The sequence below is a fragment of the Hippocampus bargibanti genome, linkage group LG19 (assembly GCF_051943395.1).
Source record: "Hippocampus bargibanti isolate YZ-2025 linkage group LG19, ASM5194339v1, whole genome shotgun sequence".
In the NCBI taxonomy this organism is placed as follows: Eukaryota; Metazoa; Chordata; class Actinopteri; order Syngnathiformes; family Syngnathidae; genus Hippocampus; species Hippocampus bargibanti.
Genome location: NC_142752.1, coordinates 6,961,706 through 6,983,267, shown reverse-complemented (window position 1 = coordinate 6,983,267; position 21,562 = coordinate 6,961,706). Strand labels below are relative to the sequence as shown.

The window sequence follows — 21,562 nt, the reverse complement described above, 5'->3', positions numbered from 1 at the left end:
TTCTGTTAGATCCGCCCCTCCCGCCTTTCAGAAGGAGGCACATGATTTCCTGCTTGCATGAAGGAAACGAAGGAAGCCCCCCACCACACTCCCCATTCCCCTCCAATGTTTTTTTCCCCCTTTTACTAGCTTAGCATAAACACAATGTTTGGAAATAAATGCAAAGGAACGTTTGTACCCCCATTTTCTTAGCGGATGAACACTTAATTCATTCACTGCCATTCACAAATGTCTTCGGAAATTGAAAATATGACATTTCTGAATTTGTTCAGGTTTTGTTTTTTCATGCTTGGGTGCTGATAAAGCAATGGCAAGACCTCTGGCAATGTTCTTCCTTCCACAAGAGGGCAGCATTTCCCCATGTTAGCGCTTTGTTCCAGCTTCAGCTGTTGTTAAAGTGCTACATAAACCAATATGTATGTATTGCATTGTATTTTGGACAGCCACCCCTATTTCAAGCTCATATAATTTAGGAATTAACTCTTTTTTTCGGATGAAAGAACAGTATCTAAGGTTTCATTGAATGTTTATGTTGTCTTAAAATCCAATATTCTGTGGGTGCTGGAATTCGAGTGACAATGACAAAAACCCTGGCACTAAAGTGGACACATTTTTGCACTTCTGGCAGTGAATGAGTTAAAAACAAATTAATTAATAAAATTATAATTTTCTGTTTATAAAAGTAAAATTAACCATTTTTTTTTCTCCAAAACCATAAATAAACTTTTTGAGTAACGTATTTTCCGGTGTATAAGGCGTACTGGGGTATAAGACGCACCCCCAATGAATGGTGCATTAAAAAATCCATATATAAGACGCACCGGAGTGTAGTAAGAATAATAAGAATACATTTCAAGCTCATATAACTCCAGACCCATATAATTTAGGAATTAACTATTTTCCAAGTGCCTTTCAGAACACACAAGGCGCACATTCAATGAATAAAAAAGGTTTTTCAAATATAATATATAAATATATAAAAGTTTAAGGCACACCACATTATCAGGCGCTACAGTAGAGGCTGGGGTTGCACACTCCTACAAGGGAAATTGAGTCAGTTGCTGCTTACAGTAGACCTTTTGTGGCTCAGTATTACTTCACATATAAGGTGCACCTGCATATAAGGTGCAAGGTCATCTTTTAAAGAAAATCCAGGCTTTTGGGCGCGCTTTATACACCAGAAAATACGGTAACTATAGTATAATAAAAAAACATGTCCCATTCAAGTATCATTGATCTAAATGTAGTTTCAAAACAATGTGCATGTTTTTCTTTTTCAATCCGATCCACAGGCATGACCTGAAAAGTTTCAAAAGCCGTTTGTAGAATTCGCTCTAAAAAATTGATGCGTCAAGCTTTCGTCGATTCGTACGGTTTGCGTACGAGATCCCTTTGTTGTTGTTGATCCTGAAACTGGTGCGACGCAGCCCTCGTCTTGCCTGGCCTGTACTTGCTCATTGTGAATCAAAGCTTTGTTTACTTTAATAGCCTGTAATTAAATCACTCCCTTTAAAATCCGGTTAAGCCAGTTCAGTGCTCGGCGTGGGCACACGAGTGTCCAGTATGAATAGTGTACATACTACACGCACCTTTGCGTGTGCGTGACTCATTATTACCACCTAAAAGCCGACAGTGCCACATTATACACGCTTTGGGTTGCCATCGCGTGCTTAACCCTTTCATCCTTCCTGTAACCCGATAACCTGCTTAGCTGTCCACTACTGCAGTCGCCGCTGTCCTTTCAAGGGTTTATGCCCACCCAAATGCTAATATTCCACCACAGAATGACATTTTTTACTTTATTTGGGTCAAATATGGTGTCCACGCATAGTTGAAGTTTAGTCCCATCCTTAACTCATTCACTGCCAGACAATGTGCAAAAATCTGTCCACTCCAGTGCCAGGGTTTTTGTCATTCTCACTCAAATTCCCAGACTCAAAGAATATTGAGTTTTAGGACAACATAAACATCGAATGCGACGTAAGAAACCTTAGACTCTCTTCTTTGATCAGAAAAAAAAGAGTTAATTCCTAAGTTAGCTGGAAAAGGTGGTGGGCAGGGTGCAGAGGGTCAAGTAGGATATGGCGTCAAAGCGTCGGATAAGCCGCATAAAGTAGCTTGGGCGATGTCTACGGCGTTTATTGTACGGCAAGGTTGTGAGTATAGTAAAAAATACGGGGAATGATTTAACAACAAACTAAGAATACAACGTGACAAAAGTTGGACTGTAAGGAGATATAAAATCAGAAATTATTCTTTTAGGCAAAAACAGTCCACACCAGTCCAAGTAATCTTACTCAAAATAAATCCATAATCATATAATATTCAAATCCTGACACTGTCTATTTTGTGAATAAAATATTGTTGTGAAAATTGATGCCAGACAAGTGTGTGTTGTATTTATGTGAAGATAAAACAACATTACAATTAATTCATTCACTGCCAGATATGTGCAAAAATGTGTCCAGTCCAGTGCCAGGGTTTTTGTCATTGTCACTGAAATTTCCGTACTCGCAGAATAAGAGTTAATTCCTAAGTTATATGGATATGGCGTTATCTGAGCTTTAAATGGCAAATGCTGCCCCCTCGTGGGAAGGAAAAAAAACATGAAGTCTGACTAGCGCTTTATCGGCACCTCTCTACAAGAAAAACCGAAACCCGAACAAAATTTGGGAATGTTGTTCCACGTCATATTTTCAATTCCCAAATCAATTCCGGAATGGCAGCGAATGAGTTAAGCACGAGTTGAAAACATTATAAAAGGAGATGATTTATTCCGTCAATCCAAACTGGTTTACTATGCACGGGGCCGCCTCCTTTGGACCTCGCAGCTTGAAGTGAACTCGAGTGGCATGGCAACGAAAATGGAATTTCATTAAAAAGGCCGTCGTGGACGCTATATTGTTATCAGGTGTTTATTTTGGGGGCATGAATGACATTTATGGGCATTCATGTCCAGTGGGAAACAAAAGAGGACCACCTTGACTCATTCCCTCTTTTTTTGTTTTTTGTCGGTTGGTCTCACTCTTGTCGGGAAAAAAATGGCCGCCCCTTTTCTCAAATCATCGCCGTTATATTCTCCTTTTTGATTCATCGTCCCCATCGCCAATTTAAGACACCTCATTTGAAGCGGCGCGCGTCAATCGGACTTTTACACGGCACCGACGCGATAAAACACGTTTTATCAGCCTTTTTTTCACCCAGATTCATTTCAACGTTATTAAAATAAAAATCCCACGCGGCTCTCGCGCCACCCCGCACGTCGTTTCAGCGGTCTCGAATATCTTGCGCTGCTTTATTGCCGCCGACGTGACGGTTTATCGCCATCGGGATATTACGTCCTTTCAACCTTTACTTTTCACTCCCATCTTGATTTGTCTTTCTCTCTCTTTTCTTGACTTTGTTCAAAGTCACCACAGGGCACAAAAAGCCGCACGGTGACATCAGTTGGCAGCAGGCCAGAACTTTTCTGCTCGCTAGCTCTACATTTTTGTTGTTTTGGTGCCTGGCCCACTCGCCGCGAGCACCAATTGCTCAATTCTAACCTGCCCCCCACCCCCTACCCCCCTTCTCTTTCTGTTTCGCTTTTCACCCACTTTTCTTTCTCTGGGGCACTTGGGAGCTCCACTGGGTGTATACATACACACAGAGTGCAAGGTGACTGTGCAGCTTGAAGGGTTCGGTGCCTCTGAAAGGAGAAATTTCTGGTAATCCTTTTGCCGCTTCTGTGCCATGTCCTTGTAGAGCTGAGGGGAATTGGGGTGAAGGGGGGGGGGTGTTACGGAAGTGCAAAGAAAGCAGTTTTCTGCAGGCTATGCCTTTCGCTAACAGTGGAAGCCCCGGCACCTCAACTTTGTCTCGTTGGCCCCCGCCGCTACAGAAGCAAATATATCGCAATCCACTGTGGAACCCTTCTCTTCTGAAAATAACTGAAATCACGCAGACTCCAAAAAGGGGAAGTGGCAGCTTTACGTTAGCTGTCTGCTCACGCCATGAATGAGTTGATGTATTGCAACTTAAGTTCACAACAGTTCCTGTCTGGACTTTTGTGTGTGTTATATGCAAGATCATAAACCTCGATACAGTCGATATTAGTCTCGCAGTTGATACATTTACATTTCACCTCAGCAAAGTGATGAAAGTAAGAGGAAAGGAAAGAAAGATGTAGAAAAATAAAATACAGGAGCTGCTGTAAAGGCAGCCACTTTTGTGGTGCCATCTTGTCAAAACAACAATTAAAACCCACTAAATAACAAATATGACAACACAAAGACACAGACAGTCATTCAATCTTAAGCACTTTCTGCAGCCTCTCTTTGTTCGATGAAGCAGATGAAAGAGGGGAGGATCAAAGCGTCTTTTTCACCAGTGGATCAGGGACATCATGGTCGAATGTGCATGTCTACTACAAGCTAAATGTTGAAAGCAAACACAAAGCTGTAACATCCATTGACAAAAAGTGATTGTGTCACAACTCTTGTCCGTCCCACGTAAATCCGCTTCAATTCCAAGCCGCGACAGCACCGACCTTTCCACCGAACAAAGCAGGGCTGTGAAAATGCTGCAAAAATTGTGCAAAAAAAGCACAATCGCCCCAGAGCTGACTTGAATATGAATGTTTCACTGTCTTTGTGCCAAATCCGGCAATCACACTTACTGCATGCTTGTATTAAAGTCAAAGTAATGCAGAAAAAAGCATAAAAGTCAACTTTAATCTGTCAATTTTAGTCAACCTTAATCTGTAAAAATCCAAAAGTATCAATACAATATTTGTCCTGCAGAAGTTTTTGGAAATGTGTGTCAGAGTGTGTGTGGCTGCATGCTTCGTTTGTTGTTGTCTCCTTTTTTTTTCTTTCCCTCTTCCCAGAATGCCCCGCAGTAGAAAGTCTGCTGTCCGTCTGGTGCTCTGTTCCGCACTAAGTGGGTCAGTGGCTGGCTCAGTTGGTAGGTCGACTTAGGCTAAAGTCACTCGTTATATGTGTGCGTGTGTGTGACTGTCGATGGAAGAATCATCATTGTGAGTTCAAATCCAGGGCAGAGGCAGAGCAAAAAGAAAGGGAACAAGCCAGACGAGATTCTGTGTACTTGAGCGCGAGTGGGTAGGGCTCTATCATCATCTCACGGGATTTATTTTTTAAAAAGCCGTTAAAAATCGAGCAGGCCAAGCGGGGTTACTGATAAAACCGCTGGGGGCGTACTTTTAATGTGAAGGGATGCACACAGACACGACTGCAGATGGTTCATCAAAGTAAAGTGTATTTACTTGCTCTGTCTGGTGATTGTCTGGGTCGCTCTACTGCAGGCGACACCTAGGGACCACCACTTACACCGTATTGCGTGGCTGGGGGAGGGAGGGGGGGTTCAGGATTCATGTTTGAGTCAAAAGGCAGAGAAAAGATTTAGGTTAGTGTGAATTATTCAACAACAACAAGCCATGCGGCTGCTGCTGTCATTTATGTCCCATTGAACTTCTCTCTCAGTGCTTTTAACAAGTAGTGGGCACGATGCATGGTTGGTGTGCTAGATGCCGTCTGATATCGCAGTATTGAGACACTATCGCAGTATTTTGAGATATCGGGTACTCCTGGAGGATTCTGATACCAGTCACCAACACTTAAGGCAAAAAAAAAAAATCTGGCTTTGATGAGCTCCTTATTTTTTTATGTTTCATCTTTTTCCTTGTTCTGTACATACTGTACTGTTGCACCGCTGAGTGCAACAGGCCCTCCCCATGTCAAATCATCCCCCAGCCCACATCCCCTCGTCGACTTGACTTCCTCTTTTAACCTCCCCGCTTCATCTCCCCCACACCCTCCTCGCCCCCGTCTCTCGGTTTTCTCGCCTCGAGTCTGTCTCTCGTGTTTCAAACTTGGAAGGTGGCCAATTAACACAAGAGCGCCGAGACGTTGGGGAAGGGGAGGGAGACGAGAAGGCAAAAAAAAGGGGGGGGGGGGGGGGGGCGAGGGGACGGGGGCCATCGCTACACACTGACCTACATACACTTCCACCCAGCTGATTGAATCCTGCACCGAGACCCACGGCCAATCGGGGAGCGAGCCGAGGCGCCGAGCAGCCAATGGCGGCGGCTGACTGGCTGCAGAGACGCGGCGCTGTCTCCGTACAGTTTTTGGGTAATTATACGGTGGGCCGGCAAGAAGTCGAGGGGAGTCGTAGCGAATGAGAATGAGAGGGCGAGCGAGCAGAGCCGAGCGAGGCTCAGACAGACAAATATAGATGCTTGTTGCTCCGGCTTTCTCATCTTATGCTGTCACAAATGTGGACGGATCACCCTCGTCATGGAGACGGGGTTGGTGGCCCGTATTTTATTTTAATTTTTTTTTGGAGCGCAGGCCAAACAGGCTTGGATTTGCTAGCCTGTGTCACAATTTGCAAGGTGGTTGTGGTGGTTGACCCCAAAGAAAGCAGGCAGAAGAGAGGAGCTGCATGCATTTGACAAATTGTATGAATTAAAACCGGCAGGAACAAAATCTCAAGCAACCAAGTCATCAGAACAGAAGGGTCCAAAGTAGCAAACAAAACCATGAGTAAAACAGTAATAGATGAAACAAACCTGACAGGGTGAAATAAACACTGACTGGTCATGGCGGGAGTCCTTTTAATTGCCACTGATTAAAATGCAGGCAGGGCCTGACGGCGCCAGCCATTGGTTGCAAACCAAAACCGATGTAATATCTCATATATACAGTATATAGTCCTAGTCCTTGAAAACGGTCATCAAGATCTGTATGGACTCCGTTTTTTTGCAACTTTGTGCAAGCGAAACTGGCCAACTACTCCTACAAAGCACTGAATTGTCTAAAATATAGACTGTGTGAATACAAGTACTGTACATGCTTGGGATTACCGTGCCCGAGAATCATTTTCACACCATCCCATGACAAAGCCGCAGTAGTACTCACGAAAAGACATCCGCGCATTTAGACACAGCTTTGGCGCCAGGCCGACGTGGAAAGTTCAATCTGCAGCCAACTCGTTCTTGGCACGCCCGAGTAAGGCCTTACATAACCAGCAAATGTACACTCGCATCCAAAACAAACGCGTTGACACATAAATGGCATTTTATCCAACTCGCGCCTTTCCTTATGCCCTGCACGATAGGTTTTGCAGCGGCGACAAAAGAACTGAACGAGGGGCAGGGGAGGAAGTGCAAAAACAATACAAATGCCAAGAATAAGAGTGGGGGTGGCACACTAACCCATATTTACGGAGATGGAAGCTTTTGCAGAACCCGCAAAGGCTCGGTTGGGAAATGATGACTTACCGTACATGGAGAAAGGCTGAATACTCCGAGTGGTCACAAAATAGACGTGATTTTCATCGACAAAAGCCAACAAAATCATTTGAAATGTTACACTACAGCCATTGGCATAAATGGGGTATATTTCCGCAATGCAAGTGTCATGATGCCAAATTCCCCTTCCGGGATTCTAATTCATATAAATAATTGTTTGCATTTTTTTATGGCATGGGAGACTAATGTGCACTCTGTAGCAAAATTAAAATCCATTCTTTTTTTTTTGGGGGGGGGTATTCTTTATTAAGACTACCCTTGTTTTTAAGTAACTGTTGGGATCCTAACTATACATGTTTTTTTTTTTTTTTTTTGGGGGGGGGGGGCTAAAATCGCCTTAGTATACATGTTTGTTTTTTTCGGGATAAAAACGCCTTAATATACAGGATCGTTTTTTTTGGGGCGAAAACACCTTTCTATATGGTCGCCTTTTTTCAGGCTAAAACGGCTTACTACATGGTCGTTTTTATCATGCTAAAACCCCTTTCTATACATGTTTGCTTTTTTTGGGCTACAAATGGCTTACTATACATGGCCTTTGTTTTCTGTGCTAAAAAACGCCAGACTGTAAATGCCGCTTTTTTCGTGGTCGTTTTTGTCGGGCTAAAAACGACTTACTATATATACATGGTCGTTTTTTGGGACTAAAAATGATTTTTTTTGGGCTAAAAAATGCCTTACCTTACATGGTCGCTTCTTTCGTGCTAAAAACACCTTACAATACAGTGCATGGTCGTTTTTGTCGGGCTAAAACCTATCCATGTTCGTATTTTTTTCGGGTTAAAAACGGCTTACTATACATGGTCATTTTTTTCAGGCTAAAAACGCCTTACTATACATGGTTGCTTTTTTCGTTATTTAAAAAAAACACTTTACTATACATGGTGGTTTTTTTTCGTGCTAAAAACGTCTTCCTGTACATGCTCGTTTTTTTAGAGCCAATCTAATATTTTGTGCTCTACATTGTGTGTTCTTGCACATGGAAGGATTAGATGGATTTACACTCACACACACACATGCACTAAACACACGCATGCGTGCTTACACAAATGCAAATGTGCTGTACATTAATCAGACTAAAAGCCTTTCAAGCCGCACAGTGATGTCATTGCAAAGCGATAACTGAGGACAAGCGCGTCCTCGGGGGATCTGGCGATCCGCAAAGGTCTGGCTCACACATCTGTGTCTCATAAACACACGTGTACGTACACACGCACACATACACACATGCTTTTGAATGAGCAGCTTAGGCTATGGGAGGTGATGGAGCTTCATGAATAATGAACTGACACTGACTAAAGTGCTCGTATGAAAATGGATTCCTGCATAATATTGACCCTTCCAATAACCATAAAAAACAAAAAAACGATGCACCCTTCACATCCAAAGTTAAGTTCTAGTTGCTGCCACCTTTTCTACGCAACCGCTTTCTTGTCACTGGTTCTCAGCGACTATTATTGTTTCTTCCAAGAATGCCTTTAAGTCACAAAAAGCATGTCCGAACTTGACATTTTGGTAATCAGCAGTCTTAAAATGACCTTTGCTCGGCACTTAAATCGCAAGTTTTGAGTGCGTACTTGACCTGCCAGCCAGATCACAAAATCTAAAACATTTTTGAGAGTCTTACATCTTCCATTTACTATAAACAGTTCCTATTAACTCATTCACTGCCAGACGTGCAAAAAAATGTGTCCACTCCAGTGCCAGGTTTTTTGTCATTGTCACTCAAATTCCAGGAGCCTCAGAATATTGAGTTTTTGGATGACATAAACATTCAATGCAGTGGAAGAAAACTTAGACTATCTTCTTTCACCAGAAAGAAAGAGTTTATTCCTAAATTATATGGATCTGGAGTTATCTGAGCTTAAAATGACGGGTGTCCAAAATACACTGCAATACATACATACTGGTTCATATAACGCTTAAACAACAGCTGTAGCTGTAACGAAGCGCTAACATAGAAATGAACAAAATGATGCCCCTTATGGAAGGGAAAAAACACTGCCAGAGGTTTGACCAGTGCTTTATCGACACCCCTCCAGCAAGAAAAACAAAAACCAGAACACATTCAGGAATGGCGCTCCACGTCATATTTTCAATTCCCGAATAAATTCGGGAATGGCAGTGACTGAGTAAAAATGGCTTTTTTGACATATTTCTGTTGGACATCATTACTTTATTGTTTTGGTTCCACAACTAAAGCTGCTGTGTGCCCGCTTCAACCTTATTACGTATAACTAATTACCCAGAATGAATAAATGAATACGTAGATAGATTAATAAATACATAACCAAATAAATACATAAATAAATAGTCCATGAATCATAATATAATACGTGAATCCTTTTTTTGTAGTAAAGTGAACAGCAGAGAAAATTTAGTATCGAAGAACGAAGGTTAAAGCCAGAAACTGTCCAAAATTTAAGGCCTTGGGCTTTCCCCTGCATTTGCTTCACCACCCAAACCCCCCCCCCCCCTTAGCTTCCCGCGCTCACCCCACAAATTCGCCTACGTATTCATAGCAGGCACAAAGCCTCCACTGTAGAAGGGCCCCTTCACACACAAAAGCCTTGAGCCACTGACATGAGATGTGTGTTTGAGACTATTTCTCTACGCATGCACACTGCCTGAATGCATGTGATGTGTTGATGTGCATATTCCACCATTTTGACCCATCCCTCCCACCCCGAAGCATTTTGCGATGCTCGGGATCTCGCGGGGTCAATGCCTGCGAGAATAGGCTCCTCTCTTCATCGAAAGAGTGACGGACAGATGGCGAGGTGGGTCGCCGTGGGAATGCAGGGGATGAGCTTCACGCAGAGAGGAATCACACTTGCATGCACCTCCAATGCCCTCAAACGCACACGCACAAGCGCATGCACGAATGCTATTAATATACCTTCCAATCTGTGTGTAGAAGAGAGCTGTGTGGATGGCTGAATGTGCCCCCGAGGCTTTGGGAGGGATTTCATGCTCTCATAAGCAACACATAGTAACACACCCCTGGCCACACTCTCTGCCCCGGCTAGCCACATTAGGCCAGAAAAGACAAGTTGAGGGATTGCGAGGGGAGGAGGAAGGATAGAAAGATGAGCAAAGTCAAAGTGCTATCAAACTATCATATTTTCCAGTGTATAAGGCGCACCCAAAAGCCTTCTTTTAAAAAAAAATGACCCTGTGCCTTATATGCAGGTGCGCCTTATATGTGAAGTCATATTGAGCCACAACAGGTCTCGAAACTACTGTTAGCAGCCACCGACTCCATTTCCCCTTGTAGAAGTAGCATGTAACCGCTAATGTAGCGCCTTACAACGTGGGTGAGCCTTACATATGGAAAACTTGTACGATATATATTTCTATATTATATTTGGAAAACTTTTTTCATTCATTGAAGGTGCCCCTTATACTCCAGTGCATCTTATATATGGAAAAAGTTTGAAAATATACCATTCATTGGGGGTGCGCCTTATACTGTGGTGTGCCTTGTACACCGGAAAATACGGTACTCAAAAAGTTCACGGTGTTGGGAAAAGAATTGGTTAGTTTTACTTTTATAAATAGAAAATTATATGTATGTATTTTATAGATTTATATATATTTTATATATATTTATTTACTATATATTATACTTTGAAAACGTTTTTCCTTCATTAAAGGTGTGCCTTATAGTCCTGTACGCCTAAATATAGAAAATGATAGAAAATACACCATTTATTGCAGGTGCGCCTTATACACCGGAAAATACGTTACTTACATTGTGTCCGATTACACGTAGGCGCTTAATATGACGGACATGTTAACGACTTCTCGCAAACAGCACTCAAAAACATCCATCTGGCCGAATCCGTCATCTTGCTTATGGTCGACGGCGCAACGTCAATGTTTTATACCTTCGCAGCAAATGCAACACTCTCCTGTTGAATTCAGCTGGAGGCGGCCGGGACGGTTCGCGGGCGGCTAATATTTCCCTCGAGGGATGTCGGGGTCGCCGGTACACCACTCAAAGAAGACACGCCCTTTATTGCACCGTCAGCAAACACGCTTATTAGATCAATCCCCTTGTATACTACAGCTCCTCTTATCAACCAATATAAAATCATTAGCACCCACTCTTGAGGACACACTGCAAGAATCAAGACAAGGGCGTGGAAAATCCTACTAGCCAATCTGCCCCCTGCCCACCACCTTTTCCAGTGACTCCCCTCAGGTAGGCGCTACCGATCCATGCGCACCAAATCCTTGATTAGTGTCCTCCATACTTAATCGTCATGTCTTTTTTATGATGATACTAGTGCAGCGTGTTCTACCGCACACAAAATCCTTATACCTTCTACATACATGGCCAATAAAGATGATTCTGATTCTTTCCAAGCAGCAATCCCCACGACCCCTCTGCCATCCACCCCCCCCCCTCCCTTACCTCACAGACACACACACACTCTTCCATAAACGCCAGGTGTGTAAACAAAGGTCTGCCTCTGCGCCATAAACCATAACCGTTAAAATGAGAGGCGGGAAATGAAACGGGGGCCCATCTCTGACCTCTCCAAATGGGTTACAATACATTTTCTTCGGATGACAAGCGGCGTAAATATTGCGACATAGTGTATGGTTATCTGTGAAGATGCATTACACGCAACGATACAGCCCCTCATGCTCCACCCGTATTGGAATAGCCTTTATTAGTCTTACAGTGGAGAAATGAACTTTTCACAGCAGCAAAGTGATGAAAGGAAGAGGAAAGGAAAGGAAGAAGTAGAAAAACAAAATACAGGAGCTGCTGTAAAGGCAGCCACTCTCATGGCGCCATCTTGAAGTCAAAATAACAACAAAAAAAAACAAAATAACAGATAATGTGACACAACATACAAGACACAGACAGTCATTCAATCTTAAGCACTTTCTGCACCCTCTTTGTTGTGTGAGGCAGTTCTAGATGAAAGAGGAGAGGATCAAAGCGTCCTTTTCACCAGTGGATCTGGAACGTCATGGTGAAATGTGCACCTCTGGTACAAGCTAAATGTTGAAATCAAACACTGAACCTGTAGCATCCATTAATGAAATAGAGATTTTCTCACATCTCCTGTCCCGCGTAAATCCGCTTCAATTCCAAGCCGTGACAGTTCCACAAACGGTCCAACAGCACCGATCGCATTGATAACATCGCTTTATTTTGGGGGGGAACATGGCGCTAATTATTTGGTGCGTTACTTCATGAAGTATATTTACGCGTGTGGTCACATAGTTTGTTCATTCTGTTGTATTTGTTTCTGTATATTTTTTATTATTATAATACGTTTTTTTTTGCCATATGCAATACGTCCAACATTTTGTCTTACTTTGTCGTTTGTCAATGTGCTTAAAAAGTATTGGATGTCGGATTGGATCTGGTCAGCCGCTCTCTGATCATCTGACCACTCTCTGGCGTGGACAAATTCTTTCTGCAGAATTAGTCTAGGAAAATGTGCCGTTGCCCACCCCCACTCCCACCCACTGCTTGAATACTAGCACACTGGTGAATGAATACCTCAGGTTATATCCACAAATTAATGCATGAGCTAGCTGTTTTTTGGAGGCTAGCCCGTGCCGGTGTGTTTATGTGTACGTGCATGGAGGGGTGGTTGGGGGGAGGGGGGTACTGCACTCTCCCATTTTGGGAACTAATTATCCTTCTCCGCCCAACAGATCATTCCCCACTTTTAATGACGCGTGGAGGATACAGAACATTTGAAGCCGGTGTGTATATAACAAGAGATGTTGTCATTCGTACGACAAACCTGGCCCGCATTATGCGGACATGTTGACCTTTGACATTTTTTTTCGCTGTGTCTTGACGAGAGAGTTGGACATGTGGTTTGCAGGCGCGGTGCGACCCACCGCCTTTGTGTTGCCGGAGTTATCAACCTGAATCGATAAAAATCCACAATATAAATATGTTCTGTCGCATTTTTTGGATTTCAAAACAAATAGATGCTAATATTTGGATCATGGAGCTAAAATATGCAGAGTAGAACTGTATAGAGAGATACACGTGCAGACAGAGCTGGATTAGCTCAATTTAGCGGACCACCAAAACAGATAATCCCATATTAATTTGCTGCCATCAATCTGGACTCGAAGCATAACTGAGAAGGAATGTACAACTAGATTTAAATCCCCCCTCGTCTAGTACACCCCCCCCCAGCCCTACCACCCCTCTGCTGACACAGAAAGCTTGGCCGTCGTCGATTAATTGTTAATCAGGACGAGCAGCCCGGCCCGCCTTTACCGACTCGGGGGGGTGCCACGTTGTCTTGGATCAGTAATTGAATGAGACGGGCTCTGAAGAAAAACAAATTAAAGTTTTAAAGCCCTGAATTGCAGTTTGCGCTCATTCTGTACTGTCATGTGGAGCCATTTTTGCAACGGCCATTGAAAGCGGTGTTTTTTTTTTCTATCTCGATGGTGGCGTGTGCCTCTGTTATCAGCTCTCGCCAATTGCAAGCGACCTCCCAACCTGCTCGACAAGCAATGTGATGCTATGGTGATGAGCAACACCCAACCCATCCTAGCATGTACAAGTACACCGTGTGTATCGCTGCTGCGTTTCTACACGCTTTATTTGTTTTGTGCAACGACACGCAGACGGCGTCGGCGTAACGTGAATTTCCGGTCTGGCCAGTAGTTAGTTACTAGACATTTTTCATCCATTGTAATGACCTCGAATTGGGGTACAGAATCAAAGACCCCAGTTGAAAAAAACATCAATTGCGTTCGGGCGGAATGGTCGGGGACGCCTTGCACGAATATAAAACGGGCAGAGTTGATGACTCGGGTTCGAGAAAATGTAAACAGATATGAGATAGGTGACCACAAAGCAAACATCGGTTTATCACAGTTGGGTATCTCGGTTCTTTCGAGAGCAAAAAGCTACGAAAATGTACAATATGTAAACATAAGAGGGGAGTTTGCAGAGCTCGCCATCAAGGGGCATGCAAACACAAATTCCTTTTCAGGACATTAAATGCAATTATAAATACTGCAAACTGTGTGCCCGTTCAAGTTTAAGTTTACGCTCAACACAAACAAATAGAATTACATGGTGCATATTTTTAAATACTGGATTTTCCAGTGTATAAGGCGCACCAAAATGCCTCATTTTCTTCAAAAGATGACACTGGGCCTGATACGGAGGTGCGCCTTATATGTGAAGTCATATTGAGCCGTATAAGGACTCGACAATACTGTCAGCAGCCACCGACTCCATTTCCCCCTGTAGAAAAAGTCATGCGTAACCTCAGCTTCTGCTGTAGTGCCTTATAATGTGGTGCGCCTTATATTTGAAAAACCTTTATGTACTTATATATTAGATGTGGAAGTTTTTTTTCATTCATTGAAGGTGCTCCTCATAGTCCAGTGCGTCTTATATGGGTAACATCCGACTTACGACCGGGTTCCGTTACGACCATTTTGACTTCCAACCATTTGGTCGGAAGTCGAAATTCATTCAAAATATTAAATAGAGACTCTGAGGCTTAATGACTCGCAACCCCCCGCTCCCTTCCTCTGGTGCCATCACATGGTCGATTGCTGTGCGACAGTGAGATGCTGGCTGGCCGGCAAAAATTGTCGTACACGTTGCCGGCCTGCTAGCGAGTTGCCGTGCCAGGCGTAGAATTGTTAAAAATAGGGTCTGGAGGTCATGGTCGCAAGTACGGGTGGTCGTAAGTCGAGCTGGTCGTAAATCCTATGTTACCTGTGTATGGAAAAAGTTTCAAAATACAGTACCATTCATTGAAGGTGCACAGTGCGCCTTGTACACCGGAAAATATGGTAAGTTGTTGCCGTAAAAATCGTCTTGTTCATCTATAAAAGGAAAACGACACGAATATGCTAACTATTAGCATGATATGTCGCAGTTTTATTTTTTATTTTTAGGAGCGCTAATCAGATGCAAAATAATAATAATAGTAATAAATATTACTGCATATTACTGACATTTGTAAAGAGCGCAAGTAAAATCCATCCACGTATCTGCAACAAAGTCAATATACCGATCAAATTGTCACTGCATGTCAGTTATTTGCATGCCGTCCGCCACCTCCAAACCTCAAATGTCACGCATATAACCATGGCGCGGTTTCCATCACTCTTACCCGATTGGTTCGGCACGCACGGAACCCGGAGGCCTGCCCAATGATACTCGAAATAGGATCTTGCCAGTGCCACTTGACAAGCGTCAATAGCATGCTAAGAAGTGTTTTGCAACAAACTGTTTGGCTCCAGTTGACTCTTTCTGGCGAGTTCAGCGTTGCGCCTTGCTTCAATTATCAGCCCGAAACATTACAGACACGCATCGACCGCGGAAAACAGATCAGCGTAATTTGTCAGCAAAACCATACTGCTGAGCGGCTTGTTTTGAGCACGAGAGACCTTCTTTGACAGCTCCACCGCCTCAACATGCCCCCCCGAACTGCTTTACATACCGCAAGATGGCTTTAATTTGCACGGGATGAGCCGCAGATGCAATTAGGAGGGGCGATCAGTTAGCTTATCCATGTTGATTAACTAAAATAAAATAAAAAAAACATCTTACAGATCATCACAACCCAATCGCCATGTTGTGGTATTACATCTTATCAATGGATTAAGTACTAAATACAGGCTCATGAAATAAAAAGCGTCAACATCACCATAGTTGGAGGGTGTGCGAAAGTGAAGACAGACGCTGGGAAAAAAAGCACCTTTTAGCCAAGAAGAGCTCTTAAAAATTAATACGCCGTTCTAAATTCCTCCTGAGCGTGTTGAATAATTGAGAGGCGCTTTTGAATCGAGAACTGGTCCTGCTTGGAGGGGTGCGGTCAACTAACGCTGAGCTTATTTATTTATTTATTTATTTACTTACAGTAAAGTCTCGTTATATCGATATTCTCGGGAGTCGGAAAAAATATCGATATAACCGGACTATCGATATATCCGATCCTGCGGGCATGTAATTTTATCTTGAGTTCATAGAAATAGTATCATAATAAGCAGTACTATCGATATAACCGACATCGATATAACGAGACTTTACTGTATTTATTTATCCACCCATCCATTTGGCACTCACTTATTTATTTATTTATTTAATTGTTTATTTGTTTATGTAATTATTTATTTATCTATTTCAATTTGTTTTTATTTCATTTCGGCCATTTTGTTCCAATTAAATAATTGTTTTTTTTTCAACATTCAGTATATGAACTTTGGCCGGCGGACTCGACGGGATGAAAGGAAAAGTTCAAAGGGAATATGAAATGAAAAGGGACTGGACGGGCAGCCTCCATTGATGCTAATTCTCGATTGCATCCGTCTACTCATTTGCTTCCTATCGCTTATTAGCTGAAATGAAGCGAGTACACCCTCAAGCGATAAAAAGCGAAATCTAACCAAACTCCAATTGGTATACAACCCACCACTGCATCTTTCGATCTGAAAAACGGTTCATTGTAAGAGTCCATCCCAACTAAAACGACAACGGTGCACCACAACGTTAATACCGCTTGATAAAATGAAACGCGTTTCTATTGATCGTTTTGCCTTGTTGACAAAATGGACGTAGACCAGCGGCATTATTGATATTTTTGTCCGACTCCCCCACTACCTCATGTTACTTTCTACTCTGGCCCATCTTGTCACGTAACTGTCACAGCCCAGAAAATTCGGAGGTAAATGAAAGCTGATCGCCCAGAAGTGTGAATACATGATTAAAGTCCGACGACAAGCTTCTCTTTTTAAAAGAACTGCACCCATTGATTGGAAATGGGACCAGAACAGAGCCTGGAGGCCGACTGCGCTGGGTGACACTATTCAGACATTGGGAGGGGTGCCTCGAGCTGGTGGGTTCCCATAACCCCTCATATACACACACTCGCACACGCACACACACACACGCATACACACACACACACTCACAAAGCACTCCATTGGGAATCACAGCCAGAGGGCACTTGTATTACACCATTTTGGGAGCAAAGCTTGTTAATTTCCCTTGACTCGTCGAGCCCCTAAACCTCCCCCCGTTGTTGCCTTCTTTGCGTAGGGTACCTCCGTTTTGGCACCGTGCCCGCCCCGATTGTGTTCCGAAAAAGAGACTGAAGGAGTGTGAATCTTTCGTTGATAATGTAGTAGTTTAGTCGATTTAGCAAGGAAGAGTAGTTTATGTGTGTATTGACTTATCGGGTAATGTTTTACTTTTGGTCCCTACATTTTGAAAACTGATGAAATGGTCCCTTAAAATAATATTTTCATTTTGGTTAACTCTCCATCTGGCCCATATACACTCCTTTGTGAAAATTAAATAAACAAAAGGTAGCCTTTCAAATGATTTCGAACTGCTGCAGAAAATGAATGAATAATTCACAAACACTATCTCATTTTTTTTAAATCCATCCCAATCCAACTACACAACAAAGAAGCTCTGCGGGGTTTTTTGTCCAGCCTCTCAATGTGCTCGGGGCAAAAGAAATCACATCGAAAATCAACAGCAGAGTACGAAAGACTTTCCTGAAATATTGATGCTCAACTGGGCCTGTTTTGTTTCCCGCAAAGCTGTCATTCGGCTCTATGGATGACAACTGGGAGATCTACACGTTAATTGTACCATCTGGGTTTAATGGAAGAGTGTGAGCCCGTTTTAGCACCGATCAGCCCGAACATGAGCAGGCAAGCGCACCACATACGTCTGAGCATGTCTGCCCATGTGGGGAAAGTATTCAAAATAGTTAAAAAAAAAAAGATGGTGAGCGACATGTCCGGTTTAATGTGAGTGCACAAGGCCTGTGCACCCTCCAAGACCCTCCAAAATTATTGAATAGAAGAGAAGATAACTCAATTTTGGAAATACAGCGATTCCTCGCTACTACGCGGTTCACTTCATGCAGTTATAGTGCATCGTAATTTTTTTCCAGGGAAAAAAAGAATAAAAAACTGCCATATCTAATGGTTTACAGACATGCGGATTGGCTGTGCATCTTCTCAGCCCCGCCCAGCCTCCCCCCCCTCTGTTTTATCACGTAGGTTATAATTATATAACTCTACTTTTACTTTTATTGCGGGTGGTCCGGGTCCCCAATTTACAGCGAAAAAAGAGGAATTACTGTACTTGCTTTCACGCACACATCCTTATACATAACAGACAAATGCACCTCATATTCTGATTTAAATCACTCACACACAAATATACACACATGGAGGCGCGTAGTATTCCGAGTGCGTATTCCAAGTACTATTTTGAGGGTCAGTGCCACCTCCCCTAACGACCAATGTTTCTCTGAACATACATTTGGCCCAGAAACCCATTTGGGAGGGGGGGGATACAGAGTGTACTAGGATCTGTACTTCGAGTAGATGACACATCTGAGATCAGAGATAATTTTTAACTCATTCACTGCCAGACGTGCAAAAATGTGTCCACGCCAGTGCCAGGGTTTTTGTCATTGTCACGTGAATTCCAGGACCCACAAAATATTGACTTTTAGGACTACATAAACATTCAATACAGCGTTAGAAACCTTAGACTCTCTTCTTTCATCAGAAAAAAATAGATAATTCCTATATAATGTGTCTGGAGTTATATGAGCTTGAAATGAGGGCGGCTGTCCAAAATATAATGGGATACATACGTACATATTAGTGAAAAGGTTTCTTCAGCCGTCATCTGTACTTCTATGAAGGTGTCGGACATTTTGCTTCTTATCCAAGAAACTTCGTCAGCAAACTAAAGTCTTACTGGTAGTTTGGACCCTATATATATATATCCCTGCTGTCCAGACATGGCTGTGCCGGACTCTGCTATGATAAGTCCCTGCTCTCAGGTTGGGTGGAGCTGAGGACTAATTCCTTCAGCTCCACTGATCGCTTCTATTGTCCTGACTAACGACTGGCCTGATTGCCCAATTTGCCTTGGTATCACCTCATCATCATGACTAATCCTATGTTGCCTAAGCAGTCTATTGTACGAACGAATAGATCGATCGATGGACCACTCCTGTACGACTGAGAGCTTACACAGACGTATGTACATATGGTTTATGTCGCGCTTTAACCACGACTGAAGCTGGAACAAAGCACAAACATGGAAAAAGGCCAGCCAAGCATGCAAAAACAAAACCTGAACAAATTCTTTAATGGCGCTCTATGTCATATTTTCAATTCCCAAATAAACTTTTGAATGGCAGTGAATGAGTTAAAAAAAAAAGGTTAAAATGGCGGTCAAGTTGTCGAGTTTTCTAGATATGTTCAATATCAGTTTTTTTTCAGGCCGATAGCAGTAAAATTTACTCACAGATCCAATAAGTGATATGACGAGTATGACCGTAATGTCAGATCATGGTGACTGAAAGGCCCCACGCCTCCTTTCTGACACACTCAAAGTGTAGCAGCGACCAGTGCCGTGGAGGAAGTGCGCAACCCGACATCAGGAACTGGTGTCCAAGTTGCATAAGGTGATCAGATATTCCCTGGGTTTATTTGTGCTTGTCTTGACCCAGTTTTGCCGAGGTTAATGGTTCACCAACAAGAGATATGAAGTGACGTATGTGGGAACCTGAGAGTGAAACCCAAAGGGATTATTTGGATTTGCTCGGCAAATCTCCTCAACAAAAGGCCGCATGAAACTGCGAGCGTTCTCTTACCTGACTGTACACCATCAAAATTTACAGCAGGGTTCTCAAATTTTGGCTGATGTGTTCACGGGCTTGGCGTTGGGCCTACCCTCTTAACCCATTAACTGCCATTCACGTATGTATTCAGGAGTAGAAAATATGACGTAGGGCGCCATTTGCAAATTTGTTCTGGTTTTGTTTTTTTTTCTTGTTTGGGTGCCGATAAAGCGCTGGCTTTGGCCTCTGGCAATGTGTTTTTCCCTGCCACAAAGGGGCAGCATTTACCTTTTTTCCATGTTAGCGCTTTGTTCCAGCGTCAGTTGTTAAAGCGCTATATAACCTAATATTGCATTGTATTTTAGATGGCCACCCTCATTTCTAGCTCATATAACTCCAGATCCATATAATTTAGGAATTAACTTTTTTTTATGAAAAGATAGAGTTCAAGGTTTCTTACGCTGCATTGAATGTTTATGTAGTCCTAAAACTCAATATTCTGTGGTTCCTGGAATTCCAGTGACAATGACAAAAACCCTGGCACTGATTTGGACACATTTTTGTACATGTCTGGCAGTGAATGAGTTAAAAGCTTTTTTTAAAACGGTGTTAGGTGATAAAATTGTCTGCCTGGATGATGCTGCAAATGGCAATGTGTTGATGTTTTGGTAGCGGTTGAAGAGTTTCTTGTGAGAGGACTAAAAAAGACTGTCTGGATTTATGGACCGATCAGGCTTTACACCCCCGTCCCTCGTGACCCTGACCCGGACCCTCACAGCCTGGCCCTCATGCTCGAGATTCCAGGAGTAACAGCTTCTGCATGGTGACGGTAAAACCGACCTTGGCAGAGACACACAAATGGTTTTATTTATGTATTTATTTATTTGGGGGTGGCCGTGGTGGGGGGTAAATTTCGACTTCCAGTCGGGCAATTTCGAAAGGACTTATTTTTAGGTGGTGCTTGAATTTTGAGAACCACTTGACATTTCAATTTCTTTCCATGGAGGAAATGATTCCATTCATTGAAGAGCGCCCGGATTTACGAGCTTTAACAGAAAAACAAATCCCACTTGTAAGTCAAGGTATGATTTGGATTCAGTTGTCCAAATTGTCTGTCACTCCTCCCTTGCGCCTCCTTCGCGCAGCCCATATGTCTTTGGTAAAAATTTACAACCCCTCCTCCCACACCCTTGCCCTGTTGCTTGCCTTTCAAATCTCTCCCCTCAAAAGGTTCACCAAAAGTCCCTGCAGCACACTCGTTATGTAATCATTCCCCCTCGTGGCAGCAACAACCTCGCTTACCTGAAACCAAGACACCGCCGCTTCCCTCGCCCGACTTTTACATAACCAATCGCGAAACGAGGCGACGGTCATATGGCGTTGCGGCATTTGGGTCTAAATATAAAATAAAAAAGGACTGTTGCGTCTTATGGAATCATTTTTCCGTCCTTGTGAAAGCTCTTTTGACTTTTAATTGTTGGTGGATTAACTTCAATTGCTGTCGGGGAGGGCACACAAAAGCGAGGCGAGCACCTTTCCAGATAAACCGGTTACAACGTGGCTCGTTCTTGTCTGTCTCTGCGCTGGAGGACATCCGTCGTGCACCACACTCGCAACGGGTTGGATG

General features: G+C 43.0%; 1 protein-coding gene across 1 annotated transcript in view; it reads right to left on the bottom strand.

Annotated features, from left to right (window-relative positions):
- Window positions 1–21,562, bottom strand: part of foxo3b (forkhead box O3b) — a 39,400-nt gene that overhangs the window by 15,909 nt on the left and 1,929 nt on the right. The gene's annotated exons all lie outside the window — the stretch shown is intronic.